General features: G+C 53.0%; 2 long non-coding RNA genes across 3 annotated transcripts in view; one reads left to right on the forward strand and one right to left on the reverse strand.

The window, feature by feature from the left end:
* Window positions 1-6,300: 6,300 nt before the first annotated feature.
* Window positions 6,301-14,215, reverse strand: LOC140903224 (uncharacterized). Its single transcript, XR_012156187.1, has 2 exons — window positions 13,867-14,215; window positions 6,301-6,841 (listed from the first exon to the last, which is right to left on the reverse strand). It is a non-coding gene; the product is annotated as an uncharacterized LOC140903224 (long non-coding RNA).
* A 2,031-nt stretch (window positions 14,216-16,246) lies between these two features.
* The window catches only part of LOC144929893 (uncharacterized), a 109,139-nt gene continuing 107,401 nt past the window's right edge, over window positions 16,247-17,984 (forward strand). Inside the window, exon 1 of one of the 2 annotated variants that reach the window (XR_013635017.1) lies at window positions 16,247-17,458. This is a non-coding gene — a long non-coding RNA (uncharacterized LOC144929893). Of the gene's footprint in view, window positions 17,459-17,502; window positions 17,786-17,984 lie in introns of those variants that run through there. The other variant, XR_013635021.1, reaches the window with a different exon arrangement.

A 17,984-nucleotide genomic window follows, 5' to 3' on the forward strand; every position in this document is an offset into this window, starting at 1 on the left:
AAAACGTTCAAATTTTGGGGCAAGCCTTTTGGAGTTTGAAAAAGGGCCCAGCCACAGATACAAACTCCCCCCTCCTTTAAAAAATAACCATGAGCTGATGGGATTGTGTAAAATGATTAACAATCCCTTCTTATTCCCGAACCCCCCTGGCAGACCTATTGTCATGTTATTGGGGTTTGCCCTTGCCAAGCCTTGTGGGTATAGTTTTGGACCTGGCTGGCACCTGTTCCAAAGAGAAGTAGGCCTGTGGGAGGAGGGAGGGGACAGATTCAGCTGGTGTGAATTGTCCTAGCTCCATTGCAAGCCCTGATTCTACTGAAGGTGTGGTAGCTGGATCTGCCTGGGAAGGAACTTCTGCTTGTCTTTATGCAACTAAATTTGGTGTTTGTTTGGGAAGAAATAGAAAGGCCAAGTGATTCCTGCAGAGCCTTCCAGGTTAATGTAATTCCCTAGGAAAATGCTAAGTGCAGGTGGGGATAACTGGGACAGTTTAAAAAAAAAAGCAGATGTAGGGATTTAAAGGAATGGTCTCATTTTCTGTGTCTCTTGTTAATTTCAGAATGAATTTGGACAGCAGACTACGCTGATCGTCAGAGCTGTCTCCCTGGAGCTGTCCTGGCCCTGGTCTTTCTAAATGCAGCTTTAGAAATTAATTAGAACTGATATTTCCCATGAAAATATTTTAAAAGAATAAATAAAGACCCCCCCCTTCAAAAGTTTCATTCCAAAACGAAGTTCTAGTTGCCCAGTAAAAGCATTTTCCAAAATCTTCCCCCCTTTTTTTGTTTTATTTTCTGAAGTAAATCAGTCCATTTCCCCTAGATACAATCCCTGTAAGAACAGGGCTTCAAAGAACAAATTGCTTAAGGAAAATCCCTTTCCTACAGAATAGTCCACATTCGCCATTTACTAGGGACCTTGACTCGTGTCTGGACACACAGCACCACTGCTCCACATCGCCTGGTAGCCACGACTGGGCCGCAGCGGTTTAATGTGAAAAAACAAACCGGTTTTGCTCAGACTCCTGCACGCGGAGACCAAGACAAATCTTCTGCAAAGCGATGTTCGGGTGCGGTTTTATCGAGCATCCGAGGAGATGAAATTTACAAACTGGTTGGTTGTTTTTTCTCTCCCAATAAATAAATACAGACGGTAACGACCGGGCGTGCTCATGGGCAAGCTGAGGCTGGTTGAGCTCGGAGCGGTCTCCCGGGGCTCCCTGGACTCGAGGCACCGTCCCGGGGGTGGGTGTGAACCCGGGGAAGCCCCAGGCCTGACCCAGCTCCAGCAGGAAGGGGAGGCAGGGGTGTGAACTTTGCACCGTTACGTTTGTAGCGGAAATAAAGGATCCTGCCTCGGACACCGCATGTGGAGAGGATTTAACAATCCAGCCCAGCCGAGCGGGGCCCCGGAACGAACCGATGCCTGTCCTGACATTTCCCACGGGCAGAGCTCACGCCTCTGTTGGGCCGATCTCTCCCTCCTACAGCCGCAGCCCTTCTCCACTGGGGGCCTGGCTGCGGCCTAAGCTTTTCACTGTCCGTCCCTGGGAGTTGGTGCCCCCCCCCCAGCATAAACCTCAGTCTGTCTGTAACTAGGACACAGAGCAAGGGCCACTAAAGCGTCTTCTGTGAAGCCAGACACAATCTGCTGGTGCCAGGGCGTTTCTGCAGCCTCTGCGTCTCGCGGGGCAAGGAAACAAGGACGGGACGGGGGCAGTGCGTGTGATTTTTCAAAAAGGGACGTGCACGGCCAAGATTTACTCAAGACAAAATCAGTATCTTCTCCTCCCCTGGGCTCAGAGGAGCCTGGGCAGTTCTAGGCGCAGGGAACAAAGCGCGGAACCACCCAGGGTTCACGGTTCTTTTCTTTTCAAAAGGATCGTGTGAGTTTCTGCTTCAGTGTGGGACGGAGCAACAAAGTAAAACTTGATAATGCAGCATCAGCATCGCATCTCCTCTACAGCCATTTCCTGGGGATATTTGCTACCCATCGAACTTGGCATTACTTTGCTTACTGCATGTTCTTTTATACTAGCTATCTAGCTACCTAGCTATCCATCCATCCATCCCCAGGCACCCATCTAGCTATCCATCCGTCCCCATACACCCCCTCTAGCTATCCATCCGTCCCCATACACCCCATCGAGCTGTCCATCCGTCCCCAGGCACCCATCTAGCTATCCATCCGTCCCCAGGAACCCCCCTCTAGCTATCCATCTAATCAAGGTGATAACATTTGTAAAAATGACCTTTATATTAACTTGAAATTAACCCCAGCACATGATGGGGGAAACACAGATGTTTCCCACTATTCCTCTTGTTAGTCCACGTTCAGGACCTGAATGGAACCAGGTTGTGCTTTTCCATAGTTGCAGTTTTGCTTGTTGGTTTTTATCATCTCTCGCGTGGCGTTGGCTGGCTGTACAAGGAAACATCCATCCCCGCGTAGCAGGGCAGGTGCAAAGCGCGTGTTTCGCATGGGGCCTGCGGGTCGCTGGGAGACAGCAAAAGATCTTTTAGCAAATTCCCGTCATTTGCCAGTCAAATAGCGCCCACTGTTTGTGCTCCTCCCAGGAAAGACATCGGTCTGCAAGATTAAATATAACGCTAAAATCTGATCTTTGCCAGGTGCCATCTGGTTTTTTCTCTCTGTCTCCTTTCTTCTCTTTCGTTTCTGGGTGTATTTCCAGATGCGCCTCCTGCACTGGAAGAAGCTGTAGCTGACGAAAGCTCATGCTCAAATAAACGGGTTAGTCTCTAAGGTGCCGCAAGTCCTCCTGCTCTTTTTGTTTGAACAGTATAATTTTAATCTTTGCATGACGATAAAAGGGACCTGGCGTAGATCTAACATCTGGCACTTTGTCTTGCTCTCTAAACGGTTACATAGCTGCAAGGTGTGTGGATTTGAACAATGAGCAGCTCCCTGGAATCTGATCGGTCCTGAAACCTGCTTGTCCCATTGTTGTGAGGATACTGGGGAAACAATACCTTTGCCCTCTTCGATCTGTACAGACAAGGTTCCTTATATTCTCCAGCGTGTCCGGGGTCTGCAGGTTGCATTGCCACGCAGTTTAACGCTATTTTTCTGTAGATCTACACTTTCAAGTGATCCCCTTCTCACCCTTATTCCAGATCACGTATGAGGAAAGGCAGGGAATGCTGATGTTTAGGACAGCATGTATAGACCAGGCTACGTTGAGGTAGCCGAGTAGGTAATCTGATGAAAAAATACACTCGTAAGCAATTCAGAAACAGCTATGATTTGGCCAGCTCTGACCCTCATCTATTTATCGCTGAGAGGATAAGTCGCTCAGTTTCCCCCCACAGTAGAATAGGTGTCGGACTGTCTTTATTGGTTGAAAATAAGTAAAGGTCTTATTTCTTATATGTATAACTGCCTCCACTGGGACAGCTGGGGCACACGAGGGGCGGAGACCGTGTGGGGAAGACTTAGGGCTGGATCCTTGCAATGTGATCTGGGGAAAGAGGGAGACACAAGAACAGCGAGAGAGAAATGGCCCTGTGTTGAGCCTCGCCGTATAAACATTCAGCGCTCCCGCAACAGGAGGTCAGTTTTCGGAGGGGGGTTCAGTGGAAAGGCAATGAAGGGTAACATCCTCCTTCAGGGAGGGTCTTGGGAGGGATTAGTTGGTTGGTTGTTTTTTGCACGCCATGTATATATGGCAGGTATCAGCCCCAAGCCCTCTGGAGCCCCGTTGGCTCCTGACCAATCTGGGAAGTGGCTTGAGCTGCGCTCCGGTCTAGTCCGTATGTCAGGCCAGGTGGGTAGTGAAGGTTCCTGGACGGGTAAAACGGCACCAGGTTGAGTAGTGCGAGATCACAGATGTTCCATCGATCGCTAGTGGGATGAGGGCCGGGGAGGCAAAGTCGCTAAAAGTGATTTGCAGCGGGACTGCCTGTAACTTTCTCCCCACTCCGGAATTCTCTCTATTGACACCCGAGCCCCTTCTCCTACGTGTAGATTGTGTCCAGGTTACGCTCTCCAGCTGCCTTTGCCGGGGGATCTGGTGTCACACGTGCGTTGGTTTGTTTTATATTACAACAGAACTTGGAGAGACCCGGGGATCTATCTGGTTCCTGGGGGTGGATCGGACCTACCAGCCGCCCCTGTCCTGAGCAGGGTAGCTTTTCCTTCTCTAGTCGCCTTTGTGAGAACAAAATATTCGGTGTCCTCACTTATGTGGGTGCCCACAATTGGTTTTCAAATCTCAGCATCCAGGCATGGGCCCCACCCTGTCCCAGGGACCTTCAGGGACAGAGTTTTCACCCCAAAGATCAATGTGTTTTGCGTGACGCATTAGACGCAATGGCAGGGCCTGGTTCTTGCGGGGAGGCGGGATTGATAATGATTTTATTTCCCTTTGGTTCCTTCTTCGAAACTCAGGACCCATGTAAAGATCACCGTTCAAACCCGAAGGCAGCGGGTTTAGTTGATATCAAGACCTATTTTAAAGGAAATGTATTTACACCATGAGGATGTTTGTGGACAGGAGGCAGCTGACTTCCCAAGGGTCTGTCTGCTCTCCATTGATACTCCAAATTTACTCCCAAATCCAGTCTGAAAAGAAGGGAAGCGGTGTTGAGACTTGATGTGTAGAGCGCCGGGACATTTGGGCATATTAAATAGGTCTTAAAATATGAAAACAGCCCAATGTACAAAGTCCTTCTTCCTGGCTCCACCCCGGGGGCGTAGGCAGGTCTCGTGCGCTGAGTCTAGGCCCGGAACGGTCCTAATGGGCAGCTGTGTCCGCTAATGACCCGCTTAGTTGTAAAGCGAGTGTGTAATTGGGCACGTGACTCCACACCAATCTGCACAGAAGAGGCAGGTTGGGGGGGCCTGAAATGCAGCTCAGCCGCTCATGGCGGCAAAGAGGTTAGGGCCACGTGTTAACAATGTGCTTGGAGCTGGAAGAGGGGGTGCAGGAGGTGGGGTCTCTAGGCAGGAGGAGAGAGCTGGGTACTGACTGTGCGTCAAGAGGCTGTCTCGGGTTGCAGAATATAAAGGGTTTAAAGTGGTGGAAAACAGCCTCGATCGACAGGAGAATTTGCAGCCCCATACATTGGGCTGGCGCGAGGGGGGCTGTTGCACCCCCCGGCTTGAAGTAGTTTCCATCATATGCAGGTTTGCAGTTCGGTTCCAGGGCTCTCAGTACCCCCACTATACACACTGGACCCCGGCCCTGGGGGGTGTCCGCTAGCTGGACCCCGGCCCTGGGGGGTGTCCGCTAGCTGGACCCCGGCCCTGGGGGGTGTCCGCTCAGTGTTTACAAACGGTTCGCTAACCCCAGTTAGCTCCAGTAACGAACTCCAGACTAGAAACCCGGTGGCGAGCGAGCGTGAGAAGAGGGGGTGAAGGGAGGAGGTGTAGAACTGGAAGCAGGGGCGGGAGTGGGGCAGGTTCTCAGCCGAGCGCTGGGAGCTGGCGGGCCCAGGAACTCCGGGAAGGGGGAGGAGCAGCTTGCGGGCTGGGGTGTTCCTCGAAAACCATTTGCCACCCGAGACCTGGGGCCAAGGCCCGGTAGAGTCTGGGAGAAGCGAGCCTGGTTCTGTGGCCGAGACCTGGCGGTCGGGTTACGAGTCTTCTCCGGGTATTGGCCGGCGGGGTTTCGTTGCTGGCCCATGGGCTACGCTGCGCAGGGAGAGTGGAGTAGGCGGTGGTCGGTCCCAGCTGGGAGGGGGCGTATTCACCGGTTTCAGTAGAGTAACCCCCCCACCCCAGGCCCAATGCATGTAAGTGCCCGAATCTTTCTTGGAGGAAAAGCTGAAGGAGCAAAGCCGCTAGCCAAGCCCTCGGGGCGCGCCCAGGGCCCAGCTGCTCCCACCCTCGCTCCGACGGCTCGAGTCCGCTAGAAGGGAGCTGCGGAGATGTCCGGGTTCCAGCGACACCCGCAGACTAACAGTCGTTGGATGTGTGGGGGCGCCCTGGTTAAAGTGGAGACGGGGGAGAGCGGTTCCCCAAGGCGGGACTGGCTAAGGTGAGGGCAGCTGGGCTCTGGCTTTGCACGAGGGAAAGGCTGGTGCCCCTTCGCTGCTAGGCAGGGCAGTAAACACAATCCCGGAATCCCACGCGACACTGGGTTTTTTGCAGACGTGAGGATGATTTTTTGTGTGAGCTGCAGCTGAGTGTATTTAAGCTCTAAAGTGCTGCAGAGCCCCCCAGCTCCGATCTCTGCCCCGTCACAGTCCTGCTCCCCCAAAGGTGTCACTTGAAATAAACCTTTCTCCCAAGATCACTCCTAAAGTTCATAAAACTAGAAATAAGGACAGGGCCCCTCTCTTATGACTAAATACGTTTATTTCCAAGTCCTGGTGTTAACTTGTGTAAGTCCGGAGAGAACCGACCCATTGTTTCGATGACAATAGGCTAAAGATTTTGTGGGTTTCGTTAGTTCTGGCTTTTCCGGGGGTCGCTTTGTGGTCACTTTCAGGGAGGGGAGATTTGCGATTGTTTCTCCAAGGAAATTTGGTCCCTTTTTGATTTGCTGTTGGGGGTAGAAGTCGGTTCCGGTGAAAACCGCTGACCATGGAACCGCACCCTGGTTTGCTCCTTGGTTTGGCTGCGGGGAGGTGAGGGGTGACTCCTCTCCGGGTGTGTCCTGGAGTGGGGAGCAGACATGAGGCATTTTCCCCTGCCAAGAGCAACAGACACCGGCGGGGAACGATTTCGATCTGCTTTTCTGCTCACGCAGATTTGGGGCGTCAAGGAACTTCCGCAATCGATCGGGATCTTCCGGAAACTGGTTAATTTCGGGTTGTTTGGATCCTACGTTTCACCATGCCGGGGGAGGAAAACGATCACAAAGGGACATCTCGAGGAACTGGGGAGGAATCAAAGGAAAAATGACGCTGTTTCCCTGAGTGAAACGCAATAATCTGTCCTTTCCTCTCCTGCCCTGCCCTGCCCTGCCCTCCGATCTCAAGTCTTTAAGCTGGATAATGACCGTCTGGGAGGTGGTTTAAATATTTTGGGGGGAAGGGCGGGGGATAACACTGGGCTCATTTCCAGAACAAACCAGCTGATTGCGCCAGATGTGACTGGGGCTAACCCAAACTCCCCCCGTGTTTCGCTTCAGCCCAGGGAGCGGGGCAGGTTCTCAGCCCCGGGGAGACTCGGTTCTCGGGGCCGCTCCCCGGAGCTAATGTCTGCGGAACGAGAGGGCCGTGAGCGCTGAAGCAGGGGATTACGGGGAGAAGGGGTCAGACTTTAAAGGCGAGGGCGGAGGGTTTTAAATACAGGTGCGCGAGGCACAGGGCTACACCAGGGCCATGGGCGGAGGGGCTGTATAAACAGATCAGACCTGGCTCCAAACTCTCCAGCTCTTCACTGGAATAATAAACGGCGCTGGCCCGCGATGGCCCAACCCCCCTCCTCCGTGTCCTGCCCCGAGCAGCTTGTTAATTGCCCCGCTCTGTAACGCTGCCTTAGCGTCACAGCCCGGGTGTGTAAAAGCAGCGTCCCCGTGGGCTCGGAGCGCCGGGTAGAAGCGCTCAGGGGAAGGTCTGGGTTTCCTGCCTGGCCTGGGGGGTTCCGATCTGCGAGGCGCTGCGACCTTGTGGGAAAGGTGGCTGGGTCACCAGCCTGGGGGTGTGCACTGGGGATCAGAGCGGGGGCGGGGGGCAGCAGGACAGACTCCCAGGGTGGCCACCCACCCAAGCCACCCCTGAAGCAGGGGTTCACTCCCCACGCCCGTCCACACGGCCAGTTGCTTTCTGCAAGAAACTGACAGGCCGGAGGTGAGTCTCACCCAACCCCCGCCTGCTTGAATCGCCAGGTTTCTGACCCTTGCGCCGCATATGGCCCGGGCCCTAAACCCTTCCCCTTACCAGCCCGATTCCTTCCCATGGCTGGAGCGACCCCAGAGCTTTTCATTCCATCTAGGGGGCGGAGGGGCCTTCCCAGATTAAAAAAAATAGCCCCTGACTCCTCAAGGCCTTTGGCTGTGCTCCACGGGGTGGGGGGACAGGGGCCACCTTTGCAGGGGGTTGGAACACTGTGTACAGTGGGGTTGCTGGGAGCCATTGAACCAAACTTCAGCCCCCAACTAAAACCCCTCCAACGCATTATTAAGGATCTACAACCTATCCTAAAGGATGACCCAACACTCTCACAAATCTTGGGAGACAGGCCAGTCCTTGCCTACAGACAGCCCCGCAACCTGAAGCAAATACTCACCAACAACCACATACCACACAACAGAACCACTAACCCAGGAACTTATCCTTGCAACAAAGCCCGTTGCCAACTGTGCCCACATATCTATTCAGGGGACACCATCACAGGGCCTAATAACATCAGCCACACTATCAGAGGCTCGTTCACCTGCACATCCACCAATGTGATATGCCATCATGTGCCAGCAATGCCCCTCTGCCATGTACATTGGTCAAACTGGACAGTCTCTACGTAAAAGAATAAATGGACACAAATCAGATGTCAAGAATTATAACATTCATAAACCAGTCGGAGAACACTTCAATCTCTCTGGTCACGCGATCACAGACATGAAGGTCGCTATCTTAAAACAAAAAAACTTCAAATCCAGACTCCAGCGAGAAACTGCTGAATTGGAATTCATTTGCAAATTGGATACTATTAATTTAGGCTTAAATAGAGACTTGGAGTGGCTAAGTCATTATGCAAGGTAGCCTGTTTCCTCTTGTTTTTTCCTACCCCCCCCCCCCAGATGTTCTGGTTTAACTTGGATTTTAACTTGAAGAGTGGTCAGTTTGGATGAGCTATTACCAGCAGGAGAGTGAGTTTGTGTGTGTATGGGGGTGGGGGGGATGTGAGAACCTGGATTTATGCAGGAAATAGCCCAGCTTAATTGTCATGCACATTGTGTAAAGAGTTATCACTTTGGATGGGCTATCACCAGCAGGAGAGTGAATTTGTGTGGGGGGGTGGAGGGTGAGAAAACCTGGATTTGTGCTGGAAATCACTTTAGATAAGCTATTACCAGCAGGACAGTGGGGTGGGAGGAGGTATTGTTTCATATTCTCTGTGTATATATAAAGCCTGCTGCAGTTTCCACGATATGCATCTGATGAAGTGAGCTGTAGCTCACGAAAGCTTATGCTCTAATAAATTGGTTAGTCTCTAAGGTGCCACAAGTCCTCCTTTTCTTTTTGCGAATACAGACTAACACGGCTGTTACTCTGAAACCTGTCATTGAACCAAACTGTGACCCCTGGGTATGATGGGGTCCCCTTCAAGCCAGGGGGTGCGAGCAGCGCCCCCAGCACCCCTAGTTCCAGCACCTTGCTTTCTGCGCCCCACTGGACGTCAACTGAACCTTTGGTATGGTGCGCCAGGGGCCTTGTTCTCCCGGAGCTGGGGACGCTCGGCGGGTGGGGGGGTTCCCTGCTCCGCCTTGGTCTCTATTCAATTAAGGTCTGGGGCGGTGTATCAGTGAGAAGGCTGTCTGCTAGCTGTGACCCACACACACTGAAATCCGGGCCCCACTGAAGTCACTGGCCACCCCCCGTGCTGTTGGTTTGTGTTTCACCCCAGAATTAGCAGAATCCCAAGCCGGGGAGTGACTCCAGGAAGTCAACCCCCAATACAAGTACAAGGCGTTAGTGCAGGGATGGGGATTCCGCCTCCTCTCCAGGCCCCCCCCCCATGCCTGTCAATATCTGGAGGTCACTGCAGCACGGGGCGGAAGGCAGGGCCCACGCGGGTACCTGGCCGTGCACAGCGGGGTCTTTTCCACCTGTAGCTTTGCTGGACATTGGGAACCCCCTCCATTGTCAATGCAGCCGGTATGCTGGGCGCGCTCGCTCGCTCTCACACACACCCCGCCTCCTCTTTATTCAGATTTATGCCTCGGCTCCCCCACCCCTTCCCTCCTCTCTTTGTTGTTTTGCAAAAGCACTGAAATATTCATAACTAGCTGCAATGGAGATTTCTTTTTAATGAATTTTTGATCAAAACATTAACAGGGAGTCAAAATACACAAGCAATTTCCACCCACCCGCGCCCCTACCTAGGAGGGAATTCAGTGAAAGAGGTGGGTTTTAAAGAGGTGGGGGGGTGACAAATGTCCTCCCCCCCCCCATCCTCCTTAAGTGGAGGGAAAGAAGGAATTTCGTGTCTGGAGATGCTTACTGGTTTCAGTTGCTCTCAAAGACAAATGTCAGAACCCACTTTGCCTGTCTCCTGCCTAATTCACCAACATTTAAAACCCTTAATACTGGATCGGGCATGAGGGCGAGGGGAAGAGTCCGTGGTGGGTAGAAAGCAGAGCCGAAGAGGTGGGGAAGTGGTTTTTCTTTGGGAAGGAAGCTCCGATCAATGACTCACTCACCCACCTTCCCCTGGCCAGGCCTAGGTGGGAGGCAACAGGACAGAACAGAAGCTTTTCGGAAAGGGGGGCGGTGGGATCTAGTCTCCTTTGTCCCGATCCCTGCATTGTCTGTGTTTACAAGATGCCCAGACCTCACCCTGGAGTTTGTCCTTAAACAAAATCAAAAAGGTTTTGATCGCCTGATGAATTCCTCCCCCTGCCAAAGACTAGCCAAAGAGTCGGTGCTGGGTTTATCGGCTGCAGGTAGAGAGAGTCCCGGGCCCCAAATCTCCTCCAATACAGCTCCCCAGTGGAGTAAGTGGCTCCCGGGACTCAAATCTTTTCTGGCTGCAAAAGGGGCTTTCACCTCCGGAGACAGCTCTGAGGGAGAGTAAAGTCAGGTTTGGAGAGGGGGGAATTTATCTTCTCTTTTGTTTTAAGAAAGTGCCATGCATTCAAAATAAACCGTGGAAGAGACCGCTCGCTGCTGCTTCTCGGCGACAAAACCTACCTTGCCATGCCTGGGATTGGGGGCATTTTAAGTTAATTATGTCTTTTTAAAAATTATTTCTTTTAAAAAATGTCTATAATCTTGCTCTTCTCCTCTGGGTGCAAACTCGGGAAAATGCAATATTGGAAGCCACGCAAGAGAGGCTTTGAGCCCGAAGTCAAATGCTTCTCTTTGTAAAACACCTTCTCCTAAGTGGACTGCAGAGTCTAAGCTGATTTCTAACACCCTGAGCCTTGTGTGTGTGTGTAAGAGAGAGAGAGAGAGATGGCTGCTCTGTGCATGAATATTAAGTACGCATAATAATGTTAGAGCATAAAATAACAGCCTCATCTTTGTTTCAGGGAAGGATGTGGCCACGCAGCCTGGGACCGAGAGCGGAAAGGAGCTGGGCTAGCAGATTCACCTTAAGAATGATGCACAGACAAGGGGGAGTTTATCCCTTTTTTAAAAAAAAAGGCAAGCCTTGGACTGGGGAAAGATTTTACTGGCTTTGCCTTTCAACATCTAATCAGAGCGTTCTGCTAAATATGGGTCAGAGGCGCCTGTTTTAACTACGGCACCCACAGGGGGGTGATTCTACTTCTGCCCAGTCCCACATGAACAAACCGCAGTGGCTGCAGAAATCAGCCTGGTGGGTTGGTTGGTTTTTCACAGCTCTAATAATGTTCTGACTATGGCAGGGGAGGGGGAAATTATCTAACCCGCCTACAGGTGTCGCTGTTTTCCCGGTTTACTTTTGGGTTACTTTTGGGGTTTAAAAGACCCGGTTTACTTTTGGGTGCTCTCCTTTAAAGTGACCGGGTCGAAGGTGCTCGTGGAAATGAGACCGCTAGGAAGGTCTGCGAACCTGTTCCCAACTGAATCCTTGGTGGCTTTTCCTTTCTTTTCTATTGTATTAACCCCCCCCCCCCCCACCCTTGTTCGTAGCCTGAGTCAGGGCGCAGGTAGCCTCGCGGGGCTCCAGCCCCTGGTTCAAGGATAAACCCTTCCGACAAAGCTTATTTCAGCTGCACTGAGGCTGAGGGTCCTGAATAGCCCAGAGCGTCCACTCAGCTCACAGTCTGGACCGATATTCGTTAGCTAATAAATGCAAAAGCAGGACTCATTAGGGAAGTAAAACCTTCTACCTGCACAGGTGGGACCAGAGGAGTCTTTTGGGGAATGACCTGCGGGGGTAGGACTGCAGTGTGTAGCTCTCGGCTAAACTTGGCCTGGCTGGGATTTTCACGCTGGGAACTCCGCGCTGCGTTCCCCAATGGGCTTTCTCCGAGAAACCCGGCTCCGGGTCACCCTCTCCCGGGGCATTGCGCCCACGTGTCCTCGCCGAAAAGCTGCACACTCCGAATCAAAACTCGGGCAGGGGGGGTGTCTGCACCGCAGAAATGAGCCCGGCGTTTGAGGACATGGTTAAAGTGTAATTGCCCCAGGCCCCCGGAGCCAGAGGTTCGGCTCCCTTTGGCAGGATCCGAAACGGGATTTTTTGACTGACACGCTCCAGACTCCCTGAACCGCTAGATCCAGCCGGGTGTAGGGTGTGTTACAATGGCCTGGATTGTGTGTGGTACACACTTACCTGGATAACTGCCAACGCAGCCATACGTGTGTACCTTTACTGGATTGTGTATCTTTGTGTGTGTCCGGCCACACAGGTACAAGTCACTAAATATAGACACGCGGGTGTATCTATAAAATCCATATCCGGGGTGTATTCTAGCGCGAGGGGATGTATATACCCCTCAACCCAGTACAACGTGTGCAGAACATAGACCGGAGTGAATTCAAACCGAGACCACGCGGTTTCTTTTCCAAAAGAAAAACATCTCCGCCATTGTAATACTTCTGTTGCCCTTGTTCCTGCGCCGGTACCCGAAAGACCAGCGTGGATTGTGTGTGTCTGTTTGGGGGCTGGAGTGTAACATTTTAAGGAGGCTGAATTGCAAATCTACGTATCTTTCTTTTGCAAACGTTAAAAACATCAGGGAAATCCAGCCGTTGCTACACTCCTAGACCTGCGCCTGGCACCCCCCATTATCAGCCTAGGGTCTCTTCTTTTAAATGCCTCCAATCCCTGAAAGAAGTCGCTGTGGATTTTACAGCTTGGGTTTTGTACCTGTGTGTTTTTTTCCCTTAAAGCTGAATGCTTTTCCCCTCGGGCAGCGTGGTGAAATCTGTGGATTTTTAACGACGCTAATTAACCCTTAAGAAACTCTCCTGTGTAAGCTGTGAGCAATGTAAACACAGGATGAAGGGCTCCGTTTGCATTTCGTGTCGGGGGAGATAAGACATGCAGGAAACCTTCAGCTCACCGGCTGCTTTTCTAGGCTAGTCAAACACCCCAAGGGCAGAGCCAGCAACCTCCTTGGATTTTGTGGGACGGCCAAAAATAAAATAAAAAAAAACCCTAAAAGCGATTTTGGTCCTAACCAGCGAAAAGGCCCCCGAAGGTTCCGAGTTAGGTTGTGGCTAATTTGTGATGAGCAGGAATTGCTGTTAGCGACCGCTAATCTACCGACCGTGTGGCGCCAAACTGGCCCGGCAAACTTTTAACCCAGGACACGGGAGGGGGTGACACACGCATGGCAGAGCCTGGGTCCGGCACCCCGGCGTAGCCACAAAACCCCGAGCAGGCAAACCCGCCTCGGGCTCCGTCCCAGATCTCTCCATGTTCACAGCTCAGCCGGCTTCCCCAAGGCGTTTATCGTCCAGCTTCCTTCCTGGGACGGTAAAACTTGGGTGCCGCCAAAGAGGAGGGTCTGCGTATGTCAGGACTAGAGCTCGACACGTACCTTGTTTAGATTTACGCTTAGATTTTACTTTCCTATCGCAGGTCTCTCACGGGCTCCAGTAAAGGCCCTGCGAGCCTCGGGAGGGGTGGGAAATGAGACCGCGTTTAACAAATGGGGGCTGCATCTATCTGGCCATTTTCTTTCCCTTCATCTCTAAAAATCTGCCCTTTATTTCTCCGCTAATTGCCTAGCATCTTGCTGATCTGAAATAAAAATCAAATAAAAACCCATCTGCCTGCAGCTTGCCGAATGAAACCCACCTGCCGGTTCTTTACCAGCATCTCGAGCGCCCAGTTGTTTGTCCCGGCAGCCTGGAGGACAGAACCCGCCGTGCGTTCTGCATTTCCCGTCTGACCAGGGATCTGGCTGGCACCGCAGCCCTGCACCATTGCTAGCGGGCTGTTCCTCGTCAGCCCTGGTCTGGTCTCGATCCCGGAGCAGGGCACGTCTCCTCCGCACCCCGGGCTCTGGGCACTTGGTCAGGGCCGGGCATCAGTAGCCGCCTGTGTGGAAAACACCGCGCGGTCCCCCTGCACGAGTTGACACCAACTCGAAAGCAGGGGAGCCCCCCCCAGACACGCGGGTGCCCCAACATTTTAGTGGCTTTAGAGCAAAGAACATACCCCGCGAGTGACGGAGTCTGCCCCAGTAAATACCGCCTGCGGCTCTGGGTATTTTTGCTGCCTACAGAAGGGAAGAGATTTATTTTCTTCTAGTTCAGGAAACCCGGTGTTTCCTTCCTCTGAACTAGTGTCGAAATCGAGCCCCGCTCCTTGCGCAGAACAGCCCGGGGGGGTGGTTAACATTTCCCCGCTGGGCTGCCCCAGTCTCTAACTCGACCCTTTGCAGACGGGCCCCAAATTCTGCCGCTCGGCTCGTTCCAGCCCGCTGGTGCGCGGGGAGCGGCTCGGTGAGGCGGAGCAAGGCGCACGCGGGCGTCCAGCTGTCCCGAAGTCTGTGCGTATCTGCAGATGCCTTAAACACCGCTCAGCAGCCGGGCCCCGGGTGCCGTGCAAACAGCCTCGGCTTCCAGCGGGCCCCTTATCCCAGGCTGGGGCCCGCGGCCAGCAGCCGGGGGTCTGCACCGGCGGAACGTGGCGTGTCCACTTTCCCATCGGAAACCTTTGACAGGAGCCCCCCCCCCCCGGTGTAAAGGCTGGGAGATGTGGGGCTCTCTCCGCTGGGAGTAGCTGCTTTGACATCTCCTTCCTGGCCTGTTTGCAGATATTAACGTTTGAAAAGAGGTTTCTCGTTTAACCCGGCTTTTTCCGCCGTTAACGCTGCCCGGTGAGCGGCCCCCGCTGCCCCGGGGCTCTTGGGAAGGATCGTTAGAAGAACCAGCTACTCTAAAATACGGATTTCCAATTTCTAGACACGATTCTGTAGATGCCTGGGAGATGCCTTGGGTGGAAAGCGCTTACAACACGTTAGGACCGATTTTGGAAAGCAAAGGGTTGATGCAGAGACTAAAACGAACAAACAGAGCGTGTTTTTAAAGCGTCCTTTCCTCGGTTTGTCCTAGAATTCACCTTAGTTGCGAAGAGAGACTACGCTCCGTTATGGGGGGGGGGGTCGTGTTAGTTTCACTCTTTGGCTAGCCACGTTCACGACCTTTAACAAACTTTTGCGAGTGGTCTCGGGGCCCACTCTGCCGGCTGTGGTTTTTATAGCCCGAAGCCAGGGTCTACACTTCAATCCGGTGACAAAAGTCGCCACCGGTTCAAAAATTGCTGGGGTTTTTTTTTTGGGGGGGGGGGAGCTGTTAAAAGAAAAGAGTAAACGCATACGAGCAGGAGAGAGGGCATGGGAATTGTTTTGCAAATATTATCTTCCTATAAAAGCTAGGCTATAAATAGACAGCGTCACCCCCGACAAACACACAGGGAATGAGCAGTGGGAGTGCTCCCTTCTCGACGTGATTTATTTTCTGTCTCTTGGGAGTTTAGAAATATGAACTAGCAACAGCCAAAGGAAACCAGCCCACGGCTGAAGTGCCAGGGGACAAGGTGTCTGTTCTCCGCAGGCTCAGAGGTCGGTCTGTGGAACACACCACGATCCCTTGCACCGCAGCCAGCCACGCCTCGACAACGCGCCGGCACCTGCGTCCCCAATTTACCTGGTACCGTGAACAGGGACTTCTCGGCATGGCAAGAAGACCCTGAAATGCCCCGGGTAGCCAAGCACCTTCGCTCTGCTGTGTCTCCGAGCAGCTCCAGCCCCTAGGCGGGCTGAAAGGCAGAGCCCCCCGCTATTTGAATTGTTCTTCTGTCTGTTCTGGTTTCTGAACGCTGCTTTAAAGCTGCCCTAGGAACCTGATCAGCTCCTATCGATCAGGAGCTGAGACTAATCAAGGCTGAGACAGTCTTACAAAACAGCTGGGCTAAGACCCCCACGGGGGGGATTTATTTATTTGTTGGTTGGTTTTAGATTAACCGTCGAGGGGTTATTGATTTATCCTGTACTAGTATTTTAAGTCTCCACCGTTCTGAATTTTTCCTCTAGAAGATCAGACATGCAGCCTCGCCTTGACCCCCCCCAGCAAAAAACCATTAAAATATGAATGCAGCTAACCTATCCTGCTCCGCAACGTCACGACGTCATGCTTTACGTAGTAAAATATGGAGCAAGGGGGAGGGGGGCATTTTCTCTTTTCTCTTTGCCTCCCATCTCCGTTTCCAAAATGGACAAAATGGATGTTTGGGTAACATTCCTCTCACGGGGCCTGTGTGCGGGGCCGTCATGTGCCTCCCCCAGGTCGGTCTAGGCCGCTGCCAGACTCCTCCAAAGGCCCCCATTGCAATGCCAGGTATTGGGGCGGGGGCGGGGGGTGACAAGCGGACGTAGCTATTTAACCCCACGTAAAGACAACGTGACCAGCAAGACTCAGCTTCCAATACCTCTTTGCAGCCCTCTCCCGAGGCGAGAGCTGCGGCTGGATCTGCTCTTCCCTGGGTGGATTGATTTTGGTTTTCTTGCTTCCTTCGCAGCCAGCGTTCTGAGCTTCCTTTTCCCAACCTAGACCCTGGGGGTCTGGCTTTTCCCCCCTCTCCCTTTCTCTCTGCTGAAGCGTTAATAGCTTTGAGGGTAGTTGGGGTGTGTGGTACCTAAATCATTCAGGATGCAGATGTGGGGCGTGTAGGAGGTAAATACCCTCCTCTCCCCCCCCCCACTCACTCCCCTTTCATCTTTTCTTTCTGGGTTTTTTCCCCCTCTCTCCTCTTCTCCTGCTCATCAATCCACTCGCTGACTGATGCACCGTGAGAATTGCTGGACCGCCTGCCTTTGCTGGCAGCCTGAAAGTTACAGACACTCCCGGAGTGGGCGGCGGGGGACCCGAGCGCTCTGCTCCTAGGCAACCCTCCCTCCTTTAGCACCTCGGCCAAAAGTTCTGAAGTTGGAATAAAAGGGGGAGCGAGTCGGAAGAACAACCCGAGCCCCAGCCCAGCCCAGCCAGCCAGCGTTCAGAGCTGCTCGTCTCGGCTTAACAAGTTGTCTTCTAAATGAGAGGGACCCTGCGAGGCTGGTGCTCGCTGTAGATTCTCTGCCGGCACTGCTGGGGGGGTTCGGATTAAACTGGGGCTTCCTCTGTGATTTTTTCCCCACCCACCCCCCATCGAACTCAGTGTGTGGGGGGGGGGGGCGGACACCAAAGGCGTGAAAACAAATCCTCCCTGCAGATCAGGCCGAGCTCGGAACAATGGACCCCAATTCACTGTGGACAATGACCGCTGGGTCTGCTGATTGGAGTGCTGGACACGTTCACAGCGGCTCGGGCCGCTTTGGGGGACCGACAGCAACGGACTCCGGGCAGAGACGCTCCCTCCTCGCCCCTCGCTGGAGCTGTGAGAAAATGTGTGTTGGGGGGGGGGGGCGGGGAGTGGGGACGTGGCCGCAAAGTTTAGGAAAGTGTCTCCCCCCCCCATTGCTTCCCCGCTTCCCCGCCCCCCATGGCTCAGCCCAGCCAAGCACAAGGAAGGAGCTGAACAGCTCTGGCGGGCCCCGGACCCTAGAACCTGCCGCGGGTTCTGCTGACCCGCCTGCAGCCTTTCGTGACGAGCTTCAGGCTGCGATGGGCTTTTTCCAAAGTTTTTTCTTTGGAAACCTGATCAAAGAAATTGCAATTTGGGGGGAGGGGGGGTTGTCCCCCCCCGCGCATGTATTAGTATTTGGAATCAACAAGTAAGTAACTATGTTTCACTCCCCCCCCCCTCCTTTGAATTGTAGGTCTCCTGGCCCCAGGGTCAGTTTAGCTGTTTAGGACAGTCTGTCCAACGCCACCTCGTCTCTGGGCGCGTCTACACAGGGTGCAGGGAGTGGGGGGAGGAGCTGATGGCTGGGGGGGTTATTTGTATTTTTCTTTTAAAGTGCTCTTTCTTCT

The sequence above is a fragment of the Lepidochelys kempii genome, chromosome 25 (genome assembly GCF_965140285.1).
Source record: "Lepidochelys kempii isolate rLepKem1 chromosome 25, rLepKem1.hap1, whole genome shotgun sequence".
In the NCBI taxonomy this organism is placed as follows: domain Eukaryota; kingdom Metazoa; phylum Chordata; order Testudines; family Cheloniidae; genus Lepidochelys; species Lepidochelys kempii.